General features: G+C 51.6%; 1 protein-coding gene across 34 annotated transcripts in view; it reads right to left on the bottom strand.

The window, feature by feature from the left end:
* RBFOX3 (RNA binding fox-1 homolog 3) overlaps positions 1-25,510 on the bottom strand; it is a 321,786-nt gene that overhangs the window by 214,175 nt on the left and 82,101 nt on the right. For all 34 annotated transcript variants that reach the window (XM_042840926.2, XM_065562866.1, XM_065562887.1 and 31 more), the window contains one exon: positions 23,065-23,191. The gene's annotated coding sequence lies outside the window, so the exon portion shown is untranslated. The remainder of the gene's footprint in view (positions 1-23,064; positions 23,192-25,510) is intronic.

Below are 25,510 nucleotides of genomic sequence, written 5' to 3'. Positions count from 1 at the left end.
TGTAACTCTGAGGTTCTACTGTACAACCAGCCCGCTCATTAATTAACCACTCATTAGGTTAATCACAGCTTCCTCATTTCCCACTGGGGGGCGAAGGAGGGAGATGTCAGCACAGCAGAATGTCAGGCTCAAAATGCAACTGAAAGCCTGGGAGACAGGAAATTCCCTTACCCACCCAACCACACAGAGGCAGCAGTGCCCGCTCCTCCCAACACCAGGCCTGGGTACTCCCAAGCCTCTCCTGGCACTGCACAGGGGCAGGTAAAGGTTCAAATGCCTAGAGACAAAGGTACACAGAGGAGAATAGGCCAGGGCAAGGCAATGCGCCCATACATTTAGAGCGGAGAGAACCCAGAATCTGCTGTTCGGAAGTGGAACTAGTGAGTTGCATGCCTGAAATTCCCCAGCCCATTTGCTGTACTGTTCCCAAACCTTCTGCTTGTTTTTGTCCTTTATAAACTCTTTGGAAAAAATCTACAAAATCTGATGCAACCTCCCCTGCCCTGTCCCAGTCATAGACACCTTCCCAGCTTTCCTCTTCTAACCCCGATCACCTGCCCCTCACAATGCAAACATGCCTTGGTCTCTTCCACCATAAGAAACCACCCCCTCTTGTGCACCCCACTCCACCAGTTAGCATCCTAGCGCAACTCACTGAGCCTGCAGTCTGCAACCACCTGCTCCCCAGCGTTCCCCACCTCCCACCCCAGCCTGTGTCTCTCACCCTGCTGTTAGGGCTCGTCCGGTAAGCTCTTTGGGGCTGGGACCGTCATTTACCATGTTGGAGTGGCACCCAGCACCATGGGCCTCTGATCTGGCTGGTCTCCAGGCACCACCTCAATACATGTCTAATAAATATTAACTTACGAGACAGGGACTGCGTCTTCTCTCTAACTCTGTACAGAACCAAGCACAATGGGGCCTCAGGTACAGTCAGCTGTACACACCACCACCACCATCAGGCAGGCAAGTGTGTGCACTGACCCCTCAACATCACACAGGTATGGTAAGAGCATACACTGACAGGCCATTCAGAAGGATTAGTTTTAGCTTCTGAATTGGCACTAAGGTAACCAATCCGTGTTTTACAAATCAATATTCTCAGATGTCAAGGAATGTTTTCTGGGTGTGGCTTGAGTGGGGGTGACAGGTGGGAGAAGGGAGGCATGTATCATTGTGCAGTGAGTGTGCGGACTGAAAGGGTGAAGGGAATGGAAAGCCCTTCCCACTTGCAAAGTCCAGTCGGCTCAGTCCTGATCGCAGGGTAAGGACTAGAAGCAGTTGGGAGGAGAGGGTTGATGCCCACTGAGTGGCTAGCAGGATTGCATGGTCAGGGTTCCGTGCTGACTTAGGCCTGATTTGCCACCATCCTGTACTTTGTGTGTTTATTTAACCCCTGTGCAGAATGAGTGTAAAAAGTTACCAAACCAGAACAGTAGCATCTTACACCCATTTACCCCAGGAATAACCGACACTACCAGGCAGTTGAGATCCAAGCAGAGGGGTTGCCCCATGCTGGAGCTCATCTCAGGTCTGGATGACATATTTAAGGGCCAATATTTGTTGGAAACGAAATTTGAACATATGGACAGCAAATAAGGAAAAAAGTGCATTGGGAAGTTTGAGTTTAAAAGTCTTCGCATGCTAATGTATACGGCTCGTTGCTGCCCGTGTGGGTAACAATCACACAAGGAGCCCAAGAAGCCCTTCTCTGTGATCTCTGGCCCTAACATGCATGGGCACATTTCTCAGCTTCATGCCCACAGGAACACGGGCAAGCTGCCCTAGACACTGGTACTGTCACCAGCAGGAACACCTGCAATGAATAAAGGTTCTGGGAGCAGCAGCCATGCTGGCGCTTTGTTCCCAAGAGCCTTCGGGTTTAGTTTAGCCTGCTAGTGGAAGGAGGGCAAGAGACAGCACTTAGCTTACTTCAAAAATAGATCAGACACTCTGCCATGGAGCCATTTTATTACAGCCGCCTCAGCTGTTTGGCTGGTGACACCTGTGAGAAAGCTTTTCTGCCTGTATTTGTAAAGCTGGTGTGGGGAAGAATGGACAAGGATAGCACAACCACCATTTTTAAGGAAAGCATCTCTCTGACACCCCCCCTTGCGTTTTGCCTGTAGCACCAGAGATCTCTATTTTAGGATTCTATAACGAGACATGGTGAACATCAACTTGCTCATATATGTTAAGGACTCCTCATACAAGCTCCTTAGCTGGGCCTCCATGCCCTGTACCTGCTACTTCCTCTCCAGTTCTCTTTAGTGCCTGCAGCCCTCACTACTGTGACCTCTCCAGGCCACTTTGCAGTTGGCTCTGTCCCTTACAGTTTGGGCACCATGCACACACACGGAGTTGGGATTGAACTCATACCAAAGGAACACTCATCAAAAAGACACCAAGCAAACAGCAGAACGGCAAGAGAAACCATGAAACCAAGTCCTGCCTAGGCTTCACCTTGCAGAAAATGCTTCGGCATTGGTACAAAAGCAGCTCCATAGCCCACAGCCTGAGGACCAGTGCTAGAAATGGAGTCTCCTCTGGCTGCAATAAGGTGCCGTGAGGAAGATGCTGTTACAGCTGTGCACAGGGTTATAGGGCACTGAGTGCAGAGTGACAAGCCAGGGGCAAGGCGGGTCCATCCTTGTGCTCAAAGCTCCTGTTGCTGATGCCACCTCGTGTTACACCCTCAAATGTCAGGCTGAGTAGTTTCTAGGGTTCCACTCAACTCTGCTGCAGAGCACACATGACTGGCCAGGCAGGGAGACGTCCTCCTCGGCTCAGGACATGCCTTCTGTTTCATGGGGGAGGCAACGAGGGCTGGAGAGAACACGCAATAAAAGCTTTTTAAAAATGGGTTCTTGGTGTTTCTGGCAATCTGTTTATTTTGCTGTTATTTCCTCTCTCTGAAATGCTAATCAGGGAAGCCCCACTCTCCTGAAAGGGCTTTGGATATGGAGCCCCTTTGGGGGGCAGGAAGGGGGGGAAGCAATGGGGAAGGCTCCTTAAAACCCTTGAACATCAGAGGTAAGAAATACAGGGACATTTCATGTGATGATGACAGTGGTTCCTTAGGCTGCAGGTAGGAAGGAAGAGTGGGTTCAGAGCTCCAAACATTCCTGTGCCCAGAATTAAGATGGTTTTCTGTATACAAATGCACCACTAGAGGGCATCACACACTTCACAGTCAAGATACCTTTCCTCATCACATCTGTCCCCCTTTCCCATGTCTGAGTCCCACTGCACTGTAACCAAACTGATTAGGACGGGTCACTAGGACATACCTCAGCCCAAAGGTCTGGGAGGGTCCAAGGTGCCAAAGAAGAGGTTCATGTGCTCAGATTCAGTCCAGGGGATATGGCAGGAAGCAGAGGTATCACAACAGCAAACCTGGTGGCCTGAACTGACAGAAAAGTGACTAGAGGGTACTTACACCAGAGCCATCACTATGGAATCTGATCTTTTAATTGGACTTCGCTGCATACGTGCAGTACCACACACCGGTCACAGGCCACCGCCCAATGGGGTTCCCCCTCCCAAACCTTCCTCTAATATTTGAGCTGATCCAGTCTGATGACCTAAGCCCTAGACTAGGGGTCAGCAACCTTTCAGAAGTGGTGTGCCGAGTCTTCATTTATTCACTCTAATTTAAGGTTTTGCGTGCCAGTCATACATTTTAACGTTTTTAGAGGGTCTCTTTCTAGAAGTCTATAATATCTAACTAAACTATTGTTGTATGTAAAGTAAATAAGGTTTTTAAAATGTTTAAGAAGCGTCATTTAAAATTTAATTAAAATGCTGAGCCCCCCCCGGACCGGTGGCCAGGACCCGGGCAGTGTGAGTGCCAATGAAAATCAGCATGCGGGCCATAGGTTGCCTACCCCTGCCCTAGACCAATGTTTTTCAATTCCCTAGGTCACTGGATGGAGCTGCGGGTGCCCTGGGCCCCTCCAGTCCAGCTTGAAACCTCCAGCCAATAGCAATGCTATCCACAGAATGCAGCATGCTCACCTTCCATGACCAGTCCATGCTCTTACCCTGTGGGAGGGCAGCTCAGCACCCCCGGTGCTGTGTGTGTCACACTGAAGGATGCTGCAGTGGGAAAAGCACCTCAAGATAGGATTTAATGAAATTCTCCAGCTTGGCCCTGAATCTGTCAGCTGATTTATTGTATCACATTCACCCTCCTCTTCCCCTCCCCCCATCCCAACATGCAGCCGTGCCTGGGGGGGGGGGGGGGCGGGGGGGGGGGGGGGGAGAGGAAAGAGAGAGAGAATTACTAGGCCAGTTTCCAGCTCCACCAGAATTTAAGAAGTAATCAGCATGGGGGTCACCTTTCTCTGGGTGAGGCTCCTCTCACTCGGCTCCTGCTGTCATGAATACTGGATACATACTTAGAAAAACAGAGAGCCAGCTAAAGATTGGCGTATTGATTGGGGACAGCACCAGCTAAATTGGAGGCTCAGCTCTGTCTAGATGGGGGTTCAGCAGCACTGTCTGACTGCTGAATAGAAAAAAACAATTGATTGGTGTTCAAAGACTCTTGGTGGGCTGCATGGGGAAGGAAAGCAGAGAGAGAATTAGCAAGAGAACAAGAAACAGAGCCTGAATCCATACGCAGGACACACCGCCAGAAAATTGCTGCCACTCACCTTCCCCTCACTCCCTGATCATCGAGCCATTTTCTCCCTGCTGCCTCAGTGGTGACTGAGTTTTCAACATGGTCACCAAGCCTGTTTTGTCAGGTTGTGAAAACATCTGAGGAGGAAGCCAATCTCCCACTGCGGTTCCCCTAGCCAGGGAGGGAAGGGCTATAGAAGGCTTGGGAAATGCTGCCTCTGTCTCTCCCCCTTTACCCGATTGTCCTGCTCACCCTAGGGAGGCGCCGTTACAATAGCTGGGAGGGTCACATCCCCATTCAGAGCAAGGCTCTCACAAACCAGTGCGGCACCTTTTTCAAGGGCCCCAACCAGGCAAGGTTCTTTCTGCTGCAAAGGACCTTGGACTTATGGGGCTCACTGTAACCAGAGGAGTAGATGGAAATTCCAAAGCAGCTTCTTAGGGCTGCTGGGGTGCCAAGGGCTGTTTGAGCCCATCGCTAGGAAACCTGCCCTTAAGCTCTACCGGGAGAATCCAATAAAGGGATCCTGGGAGCAGAAGTGACTGGCTTCTAGGCTTTGCCCAATGTCCCCAACAACCTCATTAAGATGAGTCACTCACTGCTAAATCCAATCCAAAATCACAGCACACTAATGTGACTGGGTTTCAGTCTTGGCCATATGTCACAAGCCTAAGTGACAGCCTTTTCGCTATGCTGTCACAGATCTACAGGATTGGTCCTACACCCCCAGCTTTGGAACAGTCTCTTGGAGAACCCCTACAGTGCGCCAGCCCCTTCCTTCAGGGCAGGCCATGCAGCCTCACTGCCTCCTAAGACTGAACCTCTGGCTTCCGCACTCCTTTCTCATACTGTGAGCTCCATTCAGCTAGACTGAGCTAGACACCTGCTAAGAGACTTGTGTACTCTTCAGCATTAATGCACCTCACCAAGTATTCACAGTGACACTCAAGCAGTGTTTTCAAAACGGTCAGGTTTATTAGTCACCCACCACACAGCTCAGGACATCTTCGGGTTAGCACAGAGAAATGAAGGTTACAGCAAAGACTGTTCTGGTCAGCCCAGAGCACAGCAAAGCTGCAGAAAACTCAATTTTAAGACTCTGGCCAGGTCTAGACTACAAAATTATGTCGACCTAACACATGTCAGCATACAGCCACCACAGTTATTAAATCGCTTGTGTGCGCACACTTGGCTCCTTGTCTCAGCTGTGCGCATCCTCACCAGGAGCACTTGTATCAATTGTATTGCCAGTGTGGGGCATTGTGGGATGGCTCCTGGATGCCACTAACAGTCAATGTAAGCAATGCAGTGTCTATACTGACACTGTGTTGACCTAACTAGACTCTGTGCTGCTTGGGGAGGTGGTGTTACTAAATCAGCATGGAGAGGGAGGGAGCTGAATTTAAGTGAACATGTTTCCATAGTTAGGTTGATGCAAGGCAGCTAAGGTTGACCTAACCATGTAGTGTAGACCAGACCTGTCTCTCTTTCTGTCTGAACTCCTTAGTCAGTTCCCAGCTGATAGAGCAACCAGCTTTCTCCAGGAGCCAACGCTTATTCCCCCCCCCCCCCCCCAGACCTCAGTCTATTGTTCTCAAACTGGGGTCTTTCTTTGCTCAGTTTCCCTGCTGAGAGGTGGGAAAATCCATGAGTCATTGCCGCATGCATTGTCTCTCTGGCCCCCTTGTTGATCTTGGTTGGTTTCAACTAGTTCCTTAATGACTCTTCATTCTACCTAGACAAGGAAGTGACACACACATCTGCGTCTCCAAGGGTAGGTCTATACTTACCTCTGGGTCCGGCGGTAAGCAATCAATCCTGGAAGTGCTCGCCGTCGACGCCAGTACTCCTGCTCCACGAGAGGAGTACGTGGAGTCGACGGGGGAGCCTGCCTGCTGCGTCTGGACCCGCAGTAAGTTCGAACTAAGGTACTTCGACTTCAGCTACGTTATTCACGTAGCTGAAGTTGCGTATCTTAGTTCGAAGTGGGGGGTTAGTGTGGACCAGGCCCAAGTCTGCCCTGAGAGCAAGCTTAATCTGTTTTCCCCCACTGGGTAGGCATGCAACATATGGGGGAAACAGAGGCACAAACATAGGGTCATAAAATTATTATTTTTTAAATTCCCATTTCAACACACATGCCTACATCACAAAACCTGCCTACAGTATAAACTGTGAGTGCCTCACAGCAGAGCCCACCCCTCTTTGAATATCTAAATATTGCACATCATGGATGCTACCAGGGACAAATAATTCACACAGACAGGGCCGGCTCCAGGCACCAGCGGAGGAAGCACGTGCCTGGGGTGGCACATGCTAAGGGGCGGCATTCCGGCCATTCTTGGGGTGGGACAGTTTGGGCGGCATTTTTTTTTTTCTTGCTTCGGCAGTTTGAGTGGCAGTCTAAGCAGCTTTTTTTTTTTTTTTTTTTTTGCTTGGGGCAACAAAAATGGTAGAGCCGGCCCTGCACACAGAGGCAGAATTTACCCAGAGATTCCTCAGGGCTGGGAGAGCAGGTGCGGGGGCCTGCATACCAGGACTCGGGCACACTGACAGAGCTGGGGGGATTGCCAGGACTGGAACAGAAGAGGGGGCAGCCTCAAAGGGGGAAAAACGTTGTTAAACCAGCTTCCAGCTCCCCCAGGATTTTAGGAAGTTCTCTGTGTTTGTGCTCCCCTTTCCCTGGACAGACTGAGGAGCATGGGCAGAGCCAGGAGAACCAGCCCACATTGTACCTGCCTCTAGCCAGGGCTCTCGATGTTTTGCTTTCACATGCACCACAACTGACTCACACTTTTAAAAGTAAAATTAGGAGGGGGGGGGGGGGGACATACAAAAAATTCCTTGGTATCAAGCATTGGAGAAAGTGGGGGAGCCCCACAGGGAGGAGGAAAGTGCTTTTTATGTAATTCACCTTTTGTCATTTAATCACAGCCCTTGATGTCAGCGGCAAGGATCCATTGTATTGCTGGGTCACAGGCTTGTATGCTGGGAAATCTAAGGAATGCATGCTTCTTTGCTCCCCCTCACTAAATGCTAAACTGCATCAGAAAACTTTCCCTCCCTGGTCTGTTCTGCCAAGGAGAGGAGATTTCCTCTCCTCTGAAGCTTATGAAGCAGTGGGAAAATACCAGAGTGTCTTTTCTGGCATCTGATGAAGTGGGCATTCACCCACAAAAGCTTATGCTCCAATACTTCTGTTAGTCTTAAAGGTGCCACAGGACCCTCTGTTGCTTTTTACAGATTCAGACTAACACGGCTACCCCTCTGATACTTTTCAGAGAAATGTTAATGATGCCCAGAGAAGAGCTAATTATGTGTCAAGGACACAGCTTTGTGCCAGTCTCATACCACTACATGATCAAAGTCCCACGGCAGGGCCGCTATGTCACAGTTGGTCTGTGTGTATCTCTCTGGGGAGCAAGTGGCAGGAGTATGTGTGTCTCTCTTCACTACAGCACAGTAACTGGAGTTACGATAGGTCAGGCACAGGTGTTTGAGGGTATGAGTGGGCACAGTGAGCACAGGTATTTAACTAGGTTACTTAGGGATCCACTGGCTACATCCAAGAGTTCCAGGGATAAATTTTCCCCATAACACTGGTATAACCCCAACAACTTCAAAGGCTTTTACCAGCCTGACAGAAATTCCCAGCTCTTAAATGTTTGGTGATCAGACTCTGCCTATTGTAAATTATAGAGCTACATGGACCAACAGGGAGCACAGCAACTGCTAGGGATTAGCTCAATGATTCATCTAGCATCCAAGGCCAATACCAGATGTTTAGAGGAGGAGGTAAGACCCTATAATGGGCAAGTATGCAACTACATACTGACAGATGTCTTCCCAAACTTCTCCCTTATCCCCAGGCAGTTAGTGATTGCCTTTTGTCCTGAAGCAGGATGGTCACTTGCACATTTTATCCTAGTCAATATAACTGTGGATATTCTGACTGTCCATATAAATCGCTCATCCCTTTTGAAATCCCATTAAGCTCTTTGCTTCAATAGTATCTTGTGGCATCGAGTTCCACAGGCTAATTATGTTATGAAAACCATTGCTTCATCCCAGTTTAAATGTGCTGCTTTTCAATTTCACTGTTCTTCTATAATGACAGGTGACAACCAGGAGCCCTCAGCTGGCCTGCTCTTATTTCTGTTAGATGCTTTGAGATGAGTTGAGTAAAACTGAATGCAATGCACTTGCCAACCGTAGAAGGGGGCTGCGGTGCTAGGCAGACATCTTGTTTTAGCAAGATGGGAGAACAAAGGGAAAGTGCGAGTTCATCTGTCCCTTGTGACTGCCAATCGGACAACATGCACAGCTAACCAGGGCACACAGCTCCAAGGAGCATGTAGCCCACATGCACATTGTGCAATTCACACTACACTAGTGGTTCTCAACCTGCAGGCCACTTGCGGCCCACTCAGCACACAGCTGCAGCCCATGTGACATCCTCAGGGCCCTACAGGTAGTATTGGATGCAGACCACAATGGTAAATAGGTTGAGAAGCACTGTACTACACAAACATGCAGGCCTACAACTGTTGTTACAGGCACTGGCTCAGCAGACAAGAGGGATTTACCAGAAGGTGGTGAGAGTTCAAAGGGGGGAATGTGGAATCTCCCATTTACCCAAAGTTATTTCCTCATCGTGCATTGAAACTGTATGGTGATGACAATGCACCAAAACCATCTTCCCTCTCCTAGCCCTTGAGAACCTGCCACAATAAGCCGGTGCTCTGTATTCCGTTCAGATCGCTCTTTGTTAGCTCGGCACAGAAATCGGAGCTGCTAGTCAGACAGAAAGCCTCCATCCCATAATAAACAGCATGAACTATTTATAAACCTGAAAATGTCTTTATTATTATTATTTTTCCCCCAGAAAAATCTTACACAATACTGTTAACTACACCCCACCAAGGACTCACAGGTCTGCAGCGCTGGTATCGCTTCCTCAGGCAGTGCCCAGTGGAACAGATGGCAGTGTGGGCGTTAGGTACCAGCCTCCTGGCAATATGAACATCTGTTACCGTTAGAAAATGCTAATTGCCGTCAATCAGGACAGCACCTACCCACATTTACATGCAAGCACAAAAAAATTACGTCTAAATTTCTCTGAGCACAACACTCATTGCATGCTAAGTAACTGGAGCGACTCAGACACTGCAAGCCAGCCTGGTACAAGTGGCTATGGTACAGATGTAGCACGCCCAGGCTAGACTTGTCCAGTGCAATGCAAATGGCATGAGGGCTAGAAAGGAATGGTAGTACCTCGCGCCCCTTTCCTCCTCCCTTATTTCTGGGATTTGAAATCACACCACCAGCTGGCCCCACTCTTTAATTTCCAGGGTAGGCAGGCGCCATGTCTCTTTAAATCTCAGGGTCCGGTGTGCATCAGAGGAACGAATCCTGATAAAATGCAGATTGAGGGAAGACACTAGAGATTCCTCTCTCCACAAGCTCTTCAGGATAACTGGGTATTCCTCTGTTGTCTGATTAAAACGCCATCCCGAGCTTCCCTCCCACGTGGCAATGGGCAGGAGCACATTCCTGTTAGAATTTACACCCCCTCCTGCCAGTTAGGTCCCAGAGCTCTAAGATGTTTATTGTTGGTGTGGTTCTCTCCCTCCCTACACCAACTCCTTTTGGTTAGAAATCAGATTTTTCCAACACGACTGCAACACAAGGTCAAGCTACCGCAGAAGCACTCTATTGCCTACTGCCAAGGGGTCCCACGGAATGATGTCTAGTAGGCCATATCTTTGGGGCACGGACCATTTCATATTCTATGTTCAATAGAGAGTCAAGCACATTGTTGGCACTCATAATAATGGCCCTAGATATTTTTATGCAACCCCTGCTTTTCCAGGTTTATTAGATCTCCAAACACCTTCGGCCAATCCTCCATAGTCCTTCCCTGCAGTAACTCTTGCTATTGTAAATCAGTCTCCTCACCAGAGGCTGGCAACTTTCCAAAGCCCCTAAAAAGGGGGGCATTTGTGCTAATGGGTTTGGGTCCACAGTGTATAACATCGAGATGATCTACTTCATTTCATATGAGAGTTATTTGAATGTAGAGCACCCACCCCAGTCCTGCTCCTTCCATATTGTCCACAATATAGGAGCAAGGAGACTCAGCAAAATGAACAGGTTACTATAAAAGTTATCTGTGTTAAAATAGCTTGCAAAATAGCTCAGCGGGTAAGAAATGTACAAGTTAAAACATCAGCAATCCCCTTCACACCATTACTGGGTGACCATGGGACTATAACCCACCTGTCAGCACTGTCTCTTGCTCCCCGTTGCATGGGCTGTCTCACCCCAAAGAGCAGAGGAGCTCTGTCTCTCCCTGACAAAACAGATCCATGCTGCGCAAGTCTTACAGCACATGCCTACTGCTGAGGAAACACGGGTCTCTGCCTTGAACCTTTGTGTAACCATGGCCTCACCTGCTGTCGCACCATGTCCAATAGTCACCCCACCACACACCGAATGTCCAGCAGGAAAACAATGTGAAGCAGCTTCTACTCCTCATGAGGGGTTCCAGGGCTCACGTCAGATCTCAGTTACTCCTGTTCTCCTGCCCCTCCCCAAAACGGCGCGCTGAGTTCACTCTGCTGTCTGAGTACGCCGGGCAGAGTGAGACGTGGCCCGTTCTCCCCTGACGCTGCATCGGCTGCACTGCAACTGGATGGGAGCGAGGGCTGCAGAGATCCCCCCTGTCTTCACCTGCATTTCCAGGAGCAAATCCCTCCATTTCTGGAGCAAGGAATCGCTCCTGGCGCCATGGGGCTGTGGGGGGGTGGGGTGGGGGGGGGTGCAAGGGTACCCTCCCCACAGGCGCTGAGGGGGGCGACGGAGAAAACTGCTCCTTCCTCCAGCAGGCTCTAGGCCCCTCCCCCACATCCATTTCCTGGAGGCCGGGGCTCTGCTCACGGGCCCGCTGGTTTGCCCTGGCTTCCCCCATGCATCTGCCCTTGTCTCTCTGCCCTGGAGGGGACGCTACCCCTCCCCCCAAACTGGGCCAGGGCTGAGGCTCCCCTCCCCCTCGCTCCGGCCAACTGCCACTTCCAACTGCCACGGAAGCTTCAGGTGCCAACGTTCCACCTGCCACCACGCTGCTCCCGAGCTGCTCCAGGAGAGGGGCGAGGGAGGGGGCTTAAAGCACGGATCTGCTCCCCAGCCACCACCTCCCTGTATCCTCCTGCTCTCGTCACGTCACCTGGAACTCCCTAGCCAGGCTTGTGCGCCCCACTGCACCCCCGCCCCAGGAGAGAAGTGCCTTCACAAGGAGCGCCCCCAGCTCAGAGCGGCAGGCACCATCTCCCTCTAGCCATTGCACGACCCCAGCAGGGTGCTGGTGCTCTACACGTGGGAGGCGATAGTAACCTTCGCAGTCCTCTATGGCACTGGGAATTCAGCCCATCTACATTAGCTTCCCCATGTTTCAAACGCAGGTCAGACAGAGGGGCTGCTATCTGAGCGCCAGTTCCTGTCCGGTGCGAAGCAAGTAGGGACCTTATTCTAGTTCCCAGTGCCCAAGGGTCCTCAGCACAATTAGCCTTAGCCGGCCATCTCAGCAGAGAGCCAAGCACTGAGTGAGCTCCCATCTCTGCCCAGGGCAGGGCCAGCATGCACTGGCTGGGAGTAGTGTGGGGAGTTTGCCCAGCCACTGCCAGGACTGTCCTGCTCTGGGGACAGACCAGGTGGGTGTACCCCGATCTCTAGGGCCCTCCGCCTGGTACCGCAGAAGGGTGCTTTTTTAAGAAAATGAAGTTACAGAGGGATATATATATTTATTTTTTTAAAAAAATCTTCGCAACTGATTTAGAGCCTGGCTCTGCCCACGTGACTCACAGACCTGCTCCTTTGGCTCTGGTGAGACAGCTCATGGGCCAATGCTTGCAGCTGCCATAATCTTACCTTACCTCCTCATCACTCTCTTCACTTGGGGCTTCCAGCCCAGCCAGCCGCCCCACCCCATGGAATCCACCGCGCCAATTCACTTGTCATGGTGATGTCTTGCCCAGTCATACAAACTGCAGAAGCACCAACTCTGGCCTTTAGAGAAAGTCCAGCCTGGCCCCGAACTTCTCCCGAGAAAGAGAGATTGCCCCACAGGCTGGGGAAGTGGTGGCACAAGGTTTGGGAGCTCTCAAGACATTTCAGAGGAGACCCCGCACACATGCATTGTCTGGCTCTCGTTCTAGAACTGTAACGTGGGGGGAGGCAGGTAATCACAATATATGGTTCAGTCCCTTCTAACCATTATGTAATGGTTACTGGGCTTTGGCTCCTTCCCCTAGTCCACCCCACATCCCTCCTCAGGATTGGCTTCCTGACTAACTCCCACTGGCAGGAGCAGGTTGTAGCACCGCTGCTTCCTGCTGCTCCAACCATTACTCAGCAAGTGAGGGAATCACTCCGTGCTCCAAGGTCACTCAAAAACACCATCTGTCCATGCAGTGCATGCCGCTCCCCCAGAGAGTGTGCGAGAGAGAAATTATTCCAACACGCTGAAGGCCACGTCCCCTCCCCCTTCCCCCACCCTCCATTCTAGAGGCAGCCAGCACAAAGTCAGTCCAACTGCAGTTCGAGTGCTAGCTTGGTCCGGACTGGGGAGAGCCTGTGGAGCTTAACACCGAGATAGCTGGTGAGCTTAAGGCAGCTACAACATCCCCTGGCCAATCTGCAACTCCCCAGATAGCCCTCTGACACTAGGTGTGCTGAGAGCCCCCTCCTGTATCACCCCCCGATTATGAAGTCGGAAGAAATAACAGTCCTCTGGCTCTGGGACATGGCAGGTGCTGCTCTCTGTGCTCATGAAGGGAAGTACACAGTCTGGCCTCCTCACCCCCACCCCAAGAGCTGCCCCTCCAGAACCTGCTGCTTCCAGGCAAAGGATAAACACCGGAGCCTTCACCCCACAAGGTCCTGGGACAAAATCCCAAGACATCAAACAAAGGGGATGAAAAAACCCCTTCCACCATGCAGCTGAGCACAGCCCCAAGGAGCAGAGGGGCTCTCCAGGTATGTCTACACTGCAACATAAACCCAGGGTTAGTTGGACTCAAGTGAGCTCACTTTGCAAAAGGCTTGATTGGTTCGCCTTCCATTGCAAACCCAGGAGGCTCTCTGACCGCGTACTTGCAGATTGGTGATCAGAACAGAATGGATTAATGCGGACCTAAGCTGCTGCCATTTGCAAAGTGGGGGCGGCGTCCATTTTCAACAGAGTGGATTGCAGATTGTTGGGCTAGAGAGGACTAAGGAAATTGTCCCATGGAATTGTGGGATACTTCCAGATGACTCCCGGGACCCATGTCAAGCAGGGCTGCATCTACACTGCAAAGCAATAGGGCTCGGACCCTGAGTCCTGGCTTAACTCGAGCTCAGAGCCCCCAGCCCTGCAGGGTCCTGGGACCTTGGGTCCGAGCCCTGGGTTAGAGCAATTGCAGTGTAGACACAAGGGGTTTAGGCTGAAGCTCAGGTTTATGTTGCAGTGTAGACATACCCATAGTGTGCACAGCCTAGCCACCCCAACTCTACAAGCTATAGCCACCACAGAGGCAGTCCAGGCCCACTGTTGTGCTGGAGAGACTACCTTATTCATATCAACACATGCCCCCTATCCACACCCTTGCCAAAAAGGAAGCACATTTGGGTGACAAACAACACTCTGGGAGAAAGTGTTTCAAGTGAGCAGAGCTGCTGGGACGCAGACAGGCTGCCTCTGTAAATATGAATGCTCCAGTCAGACAGATGCTAGGAAAAGCTCCTGGTCAAGAGGGGAGGGCAAGCATCTTGTTCAGACCCGTCCTTTAGATCTTGCCATTAGCGTTACACATTGCCAAAGACAGAATACATTCACATAAGCCAAAATTCTGGCTCTTGAGCACAGCCTGCTCCGCCAGGCTGGGGAGGGAGGAATGCCCTCCAAAACAGCCAAGTGAAACAGTGCCCTGCAGCCACTGCTCTCCTCTCCAGACTCCTGCACAACCCCGTTTGCAGGGGCAATGGAGCAGCCTTGCAGGGGATACACTGGCCCTGCCCTGTCCATCCCCAACTCTGAAACACACCCCTCCCCAGGGCCGGTGTAATCGCTAGGTGAACTAGGCGGCCTCCTAGGGCGCCAAGTTTTGGGGGCACCAAAAAGCGGTGCCCCAAATTTTTTTTTACACTCCAGTGGAGTCACATCTTACGCGGGGGTTAGGTTCTAAGGTCAGCGCGTAAGAGGAAAATCGCGTATAGTGAAAATTACCATAAAGTACAGTACACACAGTACACACTAGAGGTGGCACGCGAGCGGATTTTTTTTTAATGGCAGGCTGCGGGTCCCAGCCGTCGCTGAGCCCACTGCCAACCAGGGTCCCAGCTGCCAGTCGGGGTCCCAGCTGCCGGCCCCACTCAGCTTCCTGCCAGCCTGGGTGAACGGAACCCCAGACTGTCAACAGGCTGAGCGGGGCTGGTGGCCAGGACCCCAGACCGGCAGTGGGCTGAGTTGCTCAGCCCATTGCCGGTCTGGGATTCCGTCCACGGTTCCTGGCAGCCGGCCTGGGATTCCGGTCTGGGATTCCGTCCCCTGGCTCCTGCCAGCCGGGGTCCCGGCCACTGGTCCGCTCAGCCCGCTGCCAGCTGAGTGAACAGAACCCCAGACTGGCAGCGACATAAGATGTGACTCCACTGTATTCATTTTTGAAAGTTTATAATAAGCGATGCTCCGGGGGGAGAGGAAGGGGGGGCGCAAGGTGGAAGTTTTGCCTAGGGCACAAAATATCCTTGCACTGGCCCTGCCCCTCCCCGTGCACAAACCCCGGTCAAAAGGCCCTTCAGAGCCACAGAGAGGGGGCAGGAATGACCTCAGACATCATGTCCACTCCACACGTATTATTTATAATTCAACTCACACCCAAAGCAAGACACAGCGTGAGCTCCCATGGCGTCCTGATCATTCACAGAGACCGCAGGAGACCATGCTGATCATTCACAGACACCATGCTGCCTCAGCATTCCCCCCAGGTAGAGACACATTACAAGCCAGGTCAGGGAAGTGGGATATTTATGGGGAGCTGGAGTCACCTGCACCTGAAATGGGTAGAAAGCTATAGTCACCATTCCTGGGTTGCCATATGTATATCCAAGGATATCACAATGAGAAACCCATTTTTAACAAAGCCATGCACACAGCACTTCTTTGCCCCATTTGCACCCACATAGCCACTAGCTGCCACATCCCCTACCTTTCCTGTTCTCTTGGCCAGGACATAAACCTTTCAGGCTGGGTTGCTTTAGATTCTTCTAAACTAACAATTTGAGTTCAAGCCAGTTCTGAACAAAGAGATGGCAAACTGTGACATCAGAGATAACTCAGCCAAGAAATAAGTATTTGACTTTGGTTTATTTGCAATCTTATTGAGGGAAGTTCTTCAAGAGTGCCTAATGGATTTAGGAGCACACATCCCATTTAAAGCCAATGGGGCGTGTGGCTATTCAGAAATGTTCAACATCTCCCCAAAAGCCCTCCTGTCACAGCTGTGAAATATACCTTCTGATGAGAGAACCAGCAGCACTATCTATTCTTTGTGAGCAGTAGTAATAATCCGTTCTTAACACTTTTCATCCATAGATCACCGCACCATTCTTCCCATTGTACACAGAGGGAAAGTGATTTGCCCAAGGAGACATGGTGAATCAGTACCAGAGGTGAGAACAGAACCCAGGAGTCCTGTGTCTTATCCAGTGCAACAGAGTGCTCTGGCAATGCTAGGGCAAGGGATTCTCCCATCTCAGTGTCCTGCACAGGTCTGTGGTGCCCGGAATATTCCCAGCCCAGGGATCCTGCACCGGCACCCCAGCCCGTGGACTCGCCTTTGTGGTCCCATTGCTGATTCCCGTTGTGCTGCGAGATTGTTTCCATACGGGAGCAGCCAGCAGAGCCGCCAGCTCCCAGCTCCAGTGCTTAACGCTACATCTGGAAACTCTTCTCACCCTTAATTGTTCTTAATGCTTTAACACACCGAGTGACTAATAGACACTAATTGGGCGGCTTTAGCAGTGAGAGCACGCAGGGAGCATGGCTGGCAGCGCCCTCTGTGCCGAGCTGGTACTCTCCCAGCCATATATCTGCCATCACATTACAAACATCATAAATCACCAGCACACACACACAAAAAAGCTAGTCTAATTCTCTCTGTTGCCCCTCTGCAAAGAGAGGCACAGAGCTTGAACCCTGAGTGCAGCAAAGACAACTTGAGACAGACGCAGACAGCTTCTCTGACCGCTCCATCTGGCAGCTCGCACTGATGAGCAGAGGGGCGACACACCTGCAGTCTCAGACATTTCGCTGACTTCCATTACTTCCAAAACCACCCCAATAGCCTTAAACACAATGCCACCCCTCAAAACCATCCCATCGCAGCGCTGACTCACGTCGCATGGCGGCCACTCGCTCATGGACATTTGGCCCCACTGCAGGTAGTTATGAGCTGTGCATTTTGGACCTGTCGTTGAGGCTCCACATCTAAGGGTGTGAGCCAGTTTCCACTCAAAGCCTGACTGGATCCCCCCCTCCAATCTAACTTTCCGAAAAAGGCTCCCAGAACATGCCCTTCTCCATCACTCCCTCAATAACATCCCTTAGCACAGGACCTCTCCCCAATGGCGTTTAGCACAGGGTTTTGGGAAGCATGCTCTTCACCGTTACTGCTGATGCACGCAATGCCCCACTCCTGCTCAACCCACTTTTACATGCTGGGCACTCCCTATGTTGGGCTCTGGTTTAACCTTCAGACCTCAAGCAGATACAGGAAGGCAAGTGATGGATGGGCACAGGGGGCACAGTAACTCTCAGAGGATTTATGGGTAGCAGGGCGGCACTGTTGGAGAGCTGGGGAAGAAGAAATGAGTTGCAACAAAAGGGCTCAGGGTTTCACTACCGGGTTATGAAGTTGGAAGAGACTTGTGGATATATGGCATAGGGCTGCAGTGGTCTAGTGAGTTATGAGCTTAGGGCCAAGAATTAGAACTGTCGGGTTCTATTCAGGTTTGCCACAGACTTGCTGTGTGACCTTGGGTGGGCCACTTAGTGTTACTGAGCCTCAATTTTCACATCTGTAAAATGGGGATGCCGCTGAGCCATCTTTGCAAAGCATCTTGAGATTCCCAGGGGCTTGCTAAGTGTCAAGTATAATCATCATTATTGCACGCCCCACGAGCGCAACACTAGCTAGCACAACTGGTACTGTCTGCTCCAGACCAGCCTAAGATGTAACTAGCAGGGACCAGAGGAAGACAGAGCTGGAAGGTACCTCCTGGGTTGAATCTAGTCATTTGCTATGGCAGGCAACTCCACCGTATAATCCCATTCATACATTTATCAAGTTCCTTCTTCAAACTAGTTGGGTTGTTTGCCCCCACTCTTCCTAGTGGGAGGCTGTTCCAGAACCTCCCTCCTCTAATAATTAGAAATCATCTTCTATTTTCCAGCCTTTGGCTCTGTCTACACTACAGCCGATGTCACTCAGGGGTGTGAATATCCCCACCCCGAGCGACATACATTACACCGACGTAAGCGCTCCTGTGCACAGGGCTATGCTGCTCCCGTCGGCATAGAGCGTCTGGGGAAGGTCTATACGAACAGCATTGCACCGGCGCAGCAGCATCAACACAACCGCGTCACTGCAGCGCTGTACATATAGACATGGCCTAAAAGTATTCGTGGACAGTTTGTCTCCATTTGTTCTGGTGCCAGCATTGTCCTTTAGCGTCAATAGCTTCTCGCTCTCCCTGGGGTTTACCCCCAACGTGTTTAGAGAGAGCAATCAGATCCCCTCTGAGCCTTCACTTTGCTAGGCTGAACAAGTCAAGCTCCTTTAGTCTCCTCTGGTCAGCTCGGCTCTCCACTCCCCCGCTCATCCTAGGAGACCTTCTCTGCACCTGCTCCAGTCTGAATTCAGCTTTCTGGAGGTGGAGGGACCAGAAGTGCACACGGCATTGCAGGTGAGATCTTGCCAGTGCCTTGTACAATGGCATTAATCCTTCCCTATCTGTACTGGAAATACTGAGCGCATACATCCTAGGATCGCATTTACCTTTCTCACAGCCGCATCAGTCCTCCTGTGATTGACAAGTACACCCAGGTCTTTCTCCTTCTCTGTTGTTTCTGAGAAGCCCACAGCTTATAGCAGAAAGTCTTATTATAGGGCATGACTTTGCACTATTAAATTTCATCCAGGGTGTTGGGCTGGCTGGTCATTCTGTTGGGGGTTATTCCCTTGAGCAGACAGCACCTCAAGGCCAAGCCCTTTGGCTCAGTGACTCTGGGGTGTGTGTGTGGAGGAGACACTGCTCGCCCCTCTCTTCGGAGGCCTGGCCTGCATGCGCACAGGACTGGCTGCTCTCACCAGCACATTCTGCACCAGCACTGCTTTGGACTACATCTCATAGGCTGGCCGGTAAGAGGAGGAAGGCAGCTGCCCGCTATCCAGTCTGCCAGCTCAGCCTCCTCTGCGACCCTGGGAACACAGGGTGTTCACTGAAGTTGCCCTACAGTAGGAAATAGACACAAATCTTGTTACATACGGGCTGAGCCTCCCTGGCCATGTTTTCTATAAATCTCCTGGAATTTATTATATGATAACTAGCTTGGAAAAGCTAAATTAAATCCACAGCCAAGAAACTGACTTTCAAGCGTGACCTAATTTACTTTCTTGAAGAAGGGAGAGGAGCTGGGGGGGAGGGATGGGGTAATACCTTTGGCAGTCATTCATAGGATGACCTCTCTTTGCAGCTGCTCACACCTTCCTCCTCTCTTCAGCCTCACCAGCCACTTTGGGGATGGAGCTGCACAGCCTTTCATGTCTAAGCGGATCTAGCACTCCCACTCACTGGAACAAAAGCACCTCGAGGGCTCCCCTTTTAGATGTTTTTTCCTTTAAGAAGCGCTTTCTTCCCGGGGGGTTCCATCAGATTTCAGGCTGACAGAGAGTATATTTGCAGAAGCTAAGTTACACTGTGTTCTCTCCTTGATCCAGGCCTCTTCTGCACCCCATTAACCCAATCTTCATGCAAAGCACCCAGCATCCTCACTTGAAGTTTGTGGCTTGGAAACCAATGCCCTCTTACAAGGCCTCAAGCGAGAACAAGTCCTCCCGCCCCGCCCTTCCCCATGAGAGGAAGTTGAAGGACAGCAAGGAAAACAAGACAGAGAAAATGTGGGTGGGGAGATGCTAGGGGTTGGGAGAGTAATTGGTGTAATGCTCTAGCCCAGAGATTTCCAGACTCTGGCCCACGGAGGCCTGACTGGCCACAGGCGGCCGGCTCCTTCTCCTTGTTTCCAGCAGCTAAGGCCACGTCTTCACCACACGAACAGGGAGGTTTTGACTCAATGGAAAAAACAGAGAAGCCCAGACACAGGTTGATTTTACCTCAATGTAGTTGAGATCAACCCTATACTCCTCACCTGAGGTGTTAATCTTGATTACATGGAGGTAACAACCACCTGTACCTTCCCTCCACTAGGGGAGACTCACTGGATGTCAAATGCACACCTAGTGTTGCAGCGAATACCTAGCTGGAATCACAGTAAGAGAAGCTAAACGTACATCAAACACTTCTCCCGGGTTATGATGTGACTGTAAACTGGAGGAGAGGGGGGTCCATTGGATGGCCAATGGGAGGGGAGGTGCCCCCAAGACACTCAGGGCTTGTCTACACTGGCATCCCCCTGAACGTAGCAAGTTGCAGTGATGTAAAGTGCCAGTGTAAACAGTGCCCCAGCGTTGGCAGCTGCACCCCTTGTTGAGGTGGGTTTTTTAGAGCACTGGCTGGGAGAGCGCTTTAGCATTGCCAGTGAAGACTAACCCTCAATCAAAGGCTGCCCTACACACCAAATGGAACCAAAATAGTTCAGCCACTAACTTATTCTGGAATAGCAGTGACCTATTTCAGTGTTGCTTAAGTGGGTAAAAAACAACACAAGCTAAGTCAACATAAGAGATTTATACTGGGCCAAGAGTGACCGCAAGAGACTGGCACGGAAACACCATGTGGTGCAAGCTAAAATCCATTTCATTCTTGGGGTGCCAGGTCGTGTGCAGACCAGCCCTAAGATGTGCTCCCGGGGTGAAAAAGTCTGAGCACCCCCTGCTCTAGGCTTCCACCTCCATGGGATGCAAGTCTGGTGAGCTCAGCCTACTCCCTTTGCCCAATGACTGAGACCACCTCCATTCTTCGGTATGATTCAGGGTGACTGGCAGCCTCTGCTCAGGAGACACTCATGCCTGCAAGAACAGGGATACTACAAGCTAGGACTGAGGTGCACAGCAGAGCTGCGAGTGGGGTGCCCTTGGCCTGCAATAGCTAGTGGGTCTCCAAGAGAGGACTGGCAAAGTAAGAGTGAGGGTTAGGGCTGGAATAGCAGAGTGCTGCTGTTCTGGACCGAGGCGCACTGGCAGAGTTGTGTGTGGGAAGCTTGCATAATAATGCCTGCCCACACAACGCCTGCTTGTAGCCAGCGTGATCAAAACCTCACTTGCATGAGCAATATCATCCACCCAAAGTTTGGTAAAAGACGAAAAAGCTTCAAGGTGATATACAGAGCTCAGCTTCCTTTGCTCCCTTCAAACAGATTAATGCAGCTAGGGAAATAGGCCTGTGCCGCCTCTTCATAGAGGCAAGGCTTCTCTTTAATCTGTCTCTCAGGACGACCTCTGCCCCCAGCGCCGGGATGAAGATTCTCAAAATCTCGTTCCTTATTTTACGATTTCAGGGCATGCACTGGAGATTGACAAAAGAACGGAGAAATTAACGTGCAAAAAGCAGCCACTGCAAGGCAGAGAGATGCACAATAGCCAGCCTGCCCAGCCTCTCGCTCCTCGGACATACAGCAGCAGGCTAGCTGGGGAGGGACAGGCTGTTCCCACCTCCCAAAACCAAAAGGGACCACGAACTCCTGCTGCCAAAAGGTTACATGGCTGTGATGGACCAGAGCCATCAGGTCTGGCGTTGGCCCTTCTGAGGAGATGTCTACACTAGATTTTTTTTTTTTAACCTGGGGTTGGCTGCGATCAAGGTAAAAACTACAGTGCCTGGTCTCTTCTAGGATTTTACAGAGAGATCACGATCTCCAAGTAAAGACGCACTTTTTGGGGCGGAGCTGGGGGGGGGCAGCCGCATTGGCATCTAAGAGATCCTTGCAGCCAGCTCTCCAGATCAGATCCTGGAAGGAAAGGCCACATTTCCAAACCCGGACGCATGGTTTGCATGGACAAACAGGCACAGTGGGGCAAAAGGGTCCTTCTGTATGTGCAGTAGGTTGCACTGAGCAAACAAGTCAGATGGTTTTGGAAAATCTGCCCAGCATCAGCACTCAGGGGTGGACTGTGAAACTGGGGGCAGAGGGGAGGGGCAACCAATTCTGCTCCACTAAAGATAATGAAAATGGACAGAAAACCCCTTTGTTGGCATTAGGCATCTTTTCCATCTGCCACCAGCTGAGGTCAGTGCTCTCAAAGTCACATAGCTTCCAGAGGCTGTTCCACCTGGCCTCGCTCCATCTGTGATCCTGCTCCATCCCAACCAGTAGGTCAGACGCCTCGCTCTGCCTGGCCACACCACAATCCTCCCAGGAGGCAGCTGCATTTTACTGCTGTACTTAAGGCTGGAAAGGAAAGATACTGAGGGCTGGTCTAGGGGAGAATGTAGCACCAGTGTAACCTAAGGTGTGAATTTAAATCGGTGTAACTGAGCAATGAACTGGAGAGGGGAGACACTACAGTGAGAAGGGGCCATGCAAACGTACACAGACACACGGGGGGGGGGCAGGGGGAGGAGCTACGCCATGGGGAACAGAGACAGTATTTGATAGTGGATCTCACAATTGGATTGTGGACATAGAACGTTAGTTTTGCATCGTGTATGTGATGTCAATACACATTTGTGCGTGATGGTGCAGGGCTGTTTGCGTCTGGGTGCATGCGCACACCTTGGTAATTCCTCCTTTCTCTCTGTAAGATTTTCCAGGCCTGTACTTGGAACAAAGCTTCTCCCCAGGCTGAGAACTCTTACAACTCTGACACTACACCCCGCGAGGCACAGCTGGGGAGACAGCAGCCGGCAGGATAAATGCACCCTGGGTGTGCCCCCGTGTCTCATCCTCCCACCAGGACCCGAACACTGTCATGGGGCCGGATCCTTCCTGCAGTCTTTCCCCTGAAGGTTCCCACTGTCCAGCTCCCTTCACAAGGAGCTGGAACCAGGGCACCTGCACAAACGTGGCTATGAAGTCCCCCTTTACTAGAATGCTTGTGTAAGATTTCCAAGGGGAGTGCAGCACACACACCCCTGCTCCCCACAGCACCTAGAGGGTAAAATCTCATGTCCCAGCTGTAGAACACCCAGCCTCCCCCACCTCCTCTGCTCAGCCAGAGTCTCACCTCCAAGGAGGGGCACCTCTCACTGAGGGCACTGTGGGTCTGGGCCTGGGGCGGTTACTTCACGAACTTTGCTGGCCCTCAGAGTCGGAGGCAAGAGCCGTCAGGGTCTCCGTGGCAACTTCTGAACCTGAAAGAAAGAGAGGGAAACTCCAGTTCCTGTTCCTATCCCAGTGTCCTTATCAATAATAAAGGAGGGAGGAGGATGCAGACAGCAGAAAAGCTCAATTGTTTCTAAACGGCACAGTTTCCATGTGGCAACACAGACTTAATTAAGTCTCTTTTATTATTATTAGAATAGGAGTGCCTCACGGGTAGCCGCTCTGAATCCCACTTGCATTGGCTTGTGAGGAGAAATGCAACAGCCCCATCTACCCAGGGACACTTCCACCCCCCGAGATTGTGGGCCTACCACCCGCTTTTCTCGCCCTACAGGATGGTCCCAGGCAAAGCCCAGCGTCGTCTTTGAGCTTGTACCGCAGAAGATCCAAGTGTAAACCACAGGTGCCCCCTGCCGCAGCCCTGGCCACTCACACTGGCTACAGCGCAGCATTAAGAATCCAGGAACCCAAGCTCCCACTGTGAATGGGAAGAGTTGGGGGCCTCTGGCACATTAGTGAAAGGAAAGAGACCCATGATGCCCTAGACAACCCGGCTACATAAGCAGCCCTGGAGAATCACACTTCACCCCTACCCTGCTGTCCCTGGGCACAAAGCAGGTTAATAACACACGCTTCATTCCAAGCACAGGCCTGCACGAGTCTGAAGGCTCGACATTCCCTGCGTTAACATCTCTGGCTCAGCCTCCAGGTCTGACAGGGAGAAGAAGTGCCCTGCTCCCAGCTCAGCCAGCCCCAGGAGTGCAAGTACCAAGGAAATTCCTCCCTTTGTAGGGTACGAGTAGCATGCTTGGGCTGGGTCTGTGGGAGGGTGTCCCACGGAGCAGCGTTTGGGGGATTCTTGGCTGTGCTGCGGACATCAGAGAAAGGCATACCATTTTTAAATCCCTTTGCCTGCCCACTCCCCCTCCTTTCTTTGAAAGCCGCAGCTTCGTCCCACATTGATCGCGACAGGTTTGTTTTGTTTTTCGCGACCCAATGGAATGGAAAATAATTTAACAGCTTGTCCCCTACTATAATGGGACTTTTTCCCTTACTCCTCACTAGGAAGACCATCAATCACAGCGCTGAATGGAATACATCCACCCCATGACCTCAGCCATGCAGTTCCCCCACCCCCCACCTGTGAATTATGGAGACCGCATCGCTCGGTGGGACAGGCTCAATGCTCCAGCTTCAAGCTGAAAGCAGAGATTTATCCCTGTGGCGGAATAGGGGGCAGAGGCCAGAAGATAAGTCACAGAAAAGCCGCAGGAGCCTCTCTCAAGGTCCTCCAAGGTTGGCTCGTTAAAAAGCAAGGAGAGGAGAAAAAAATGCCCGCAGTGGCGCAGCTCACAAATAACCCTCCAGCTTGCAAATAAAAGAAAAACTGAAAGGGAGCCTGGCACCTGGGATGGGCTCTGCAGCAGTGCCAGCTAAGTTTATCCTGCTGCAAAGCGCCTGGGCCGCAGGACCTGTGAAATGGACAGCTCCCCGAGCACCCATCTCATCAGGGAGCCCAGGAAATGAACCCGGTCAGTGCTCATATGGGGGCTGTCACTTTCTATCTGGTGCCGTAGCGTGACAGTCCCCATCTTGCACTGCCTGCTGTAGTACTGGAGGAAGGGAAGAGAGAGGGAAGCAGCCCTTCAAACTCCAGCCAGGGGGCAGACGCAAACGAGGGCAGGTGGAATCCAAACACCACGCACAGTACTGCCTCTGCCAACTCAGAGGAGATGCCGGGAGAGCAGCTCCCTTCTTCCCCCAGAGCTGCACGGCTCACTCTCCTGCCCCCAGCGTTGCAAGGGCAAAGGGCAGGGTAATGGGAGCCGGTGCTGCCCTGGGTGGAAACGGTTCATCATGCACAGTACCAGCTGTTCAGCAGGCCCAGGAGAAGGCAGATCTCACTGACTGTGGCACAGAAGGCAGCATCCCTCCCTCGGTGGTCATGCCCACCCCTCCTTCCCCAGTTCTACCCTGACACAGCTGCCAGAGTAGAACCCCCACCCCCAGGAATAGGCAGGGATCAGTTCTGTGGGATTCACCCCCCACAGGCCATAACAGGAGTGGAGCAGTAGGGCTGAAACCTGTGCTGCACCCCAATCCCTAACAAGCTGTACCATGCGGGGGGGCTGGTGGGATTCTTCCCTCCCTCCTCCCGCAGCAGCTGAGCTGTTGGCCTGGGCTGAGGCACCTCCCGGGAGATTGGCACAGTCCTGAAGGCCAGTGTGTGGCCTGCTAGGCACAATCGCGTTCCCCCGGCTCAATAATTAAACCTCTGCCTGGGAACCGGAGGGGCTCGGTAATTGAAGTAGCCTCAGGCCGTGGAGGTTCCATATGGCCAGAGCGAA

Source organism: Chrysemys picta, chromosome 12 (genome assembly GCF_011386835.1).
Source record: "Chrysemys picta bellii isolate R12L10 chromosome 12, ASM1138683v2, whole genome shotgun sequence".
Lineage (NCBI taxonomy): Eukaryota > Metazoa > Chordata > Testudines > Emydidae > Chrysemys > Chrysemys picta.
This window is presented reverse-complemented; position numbering and strand designations above follow the sequence as displayed.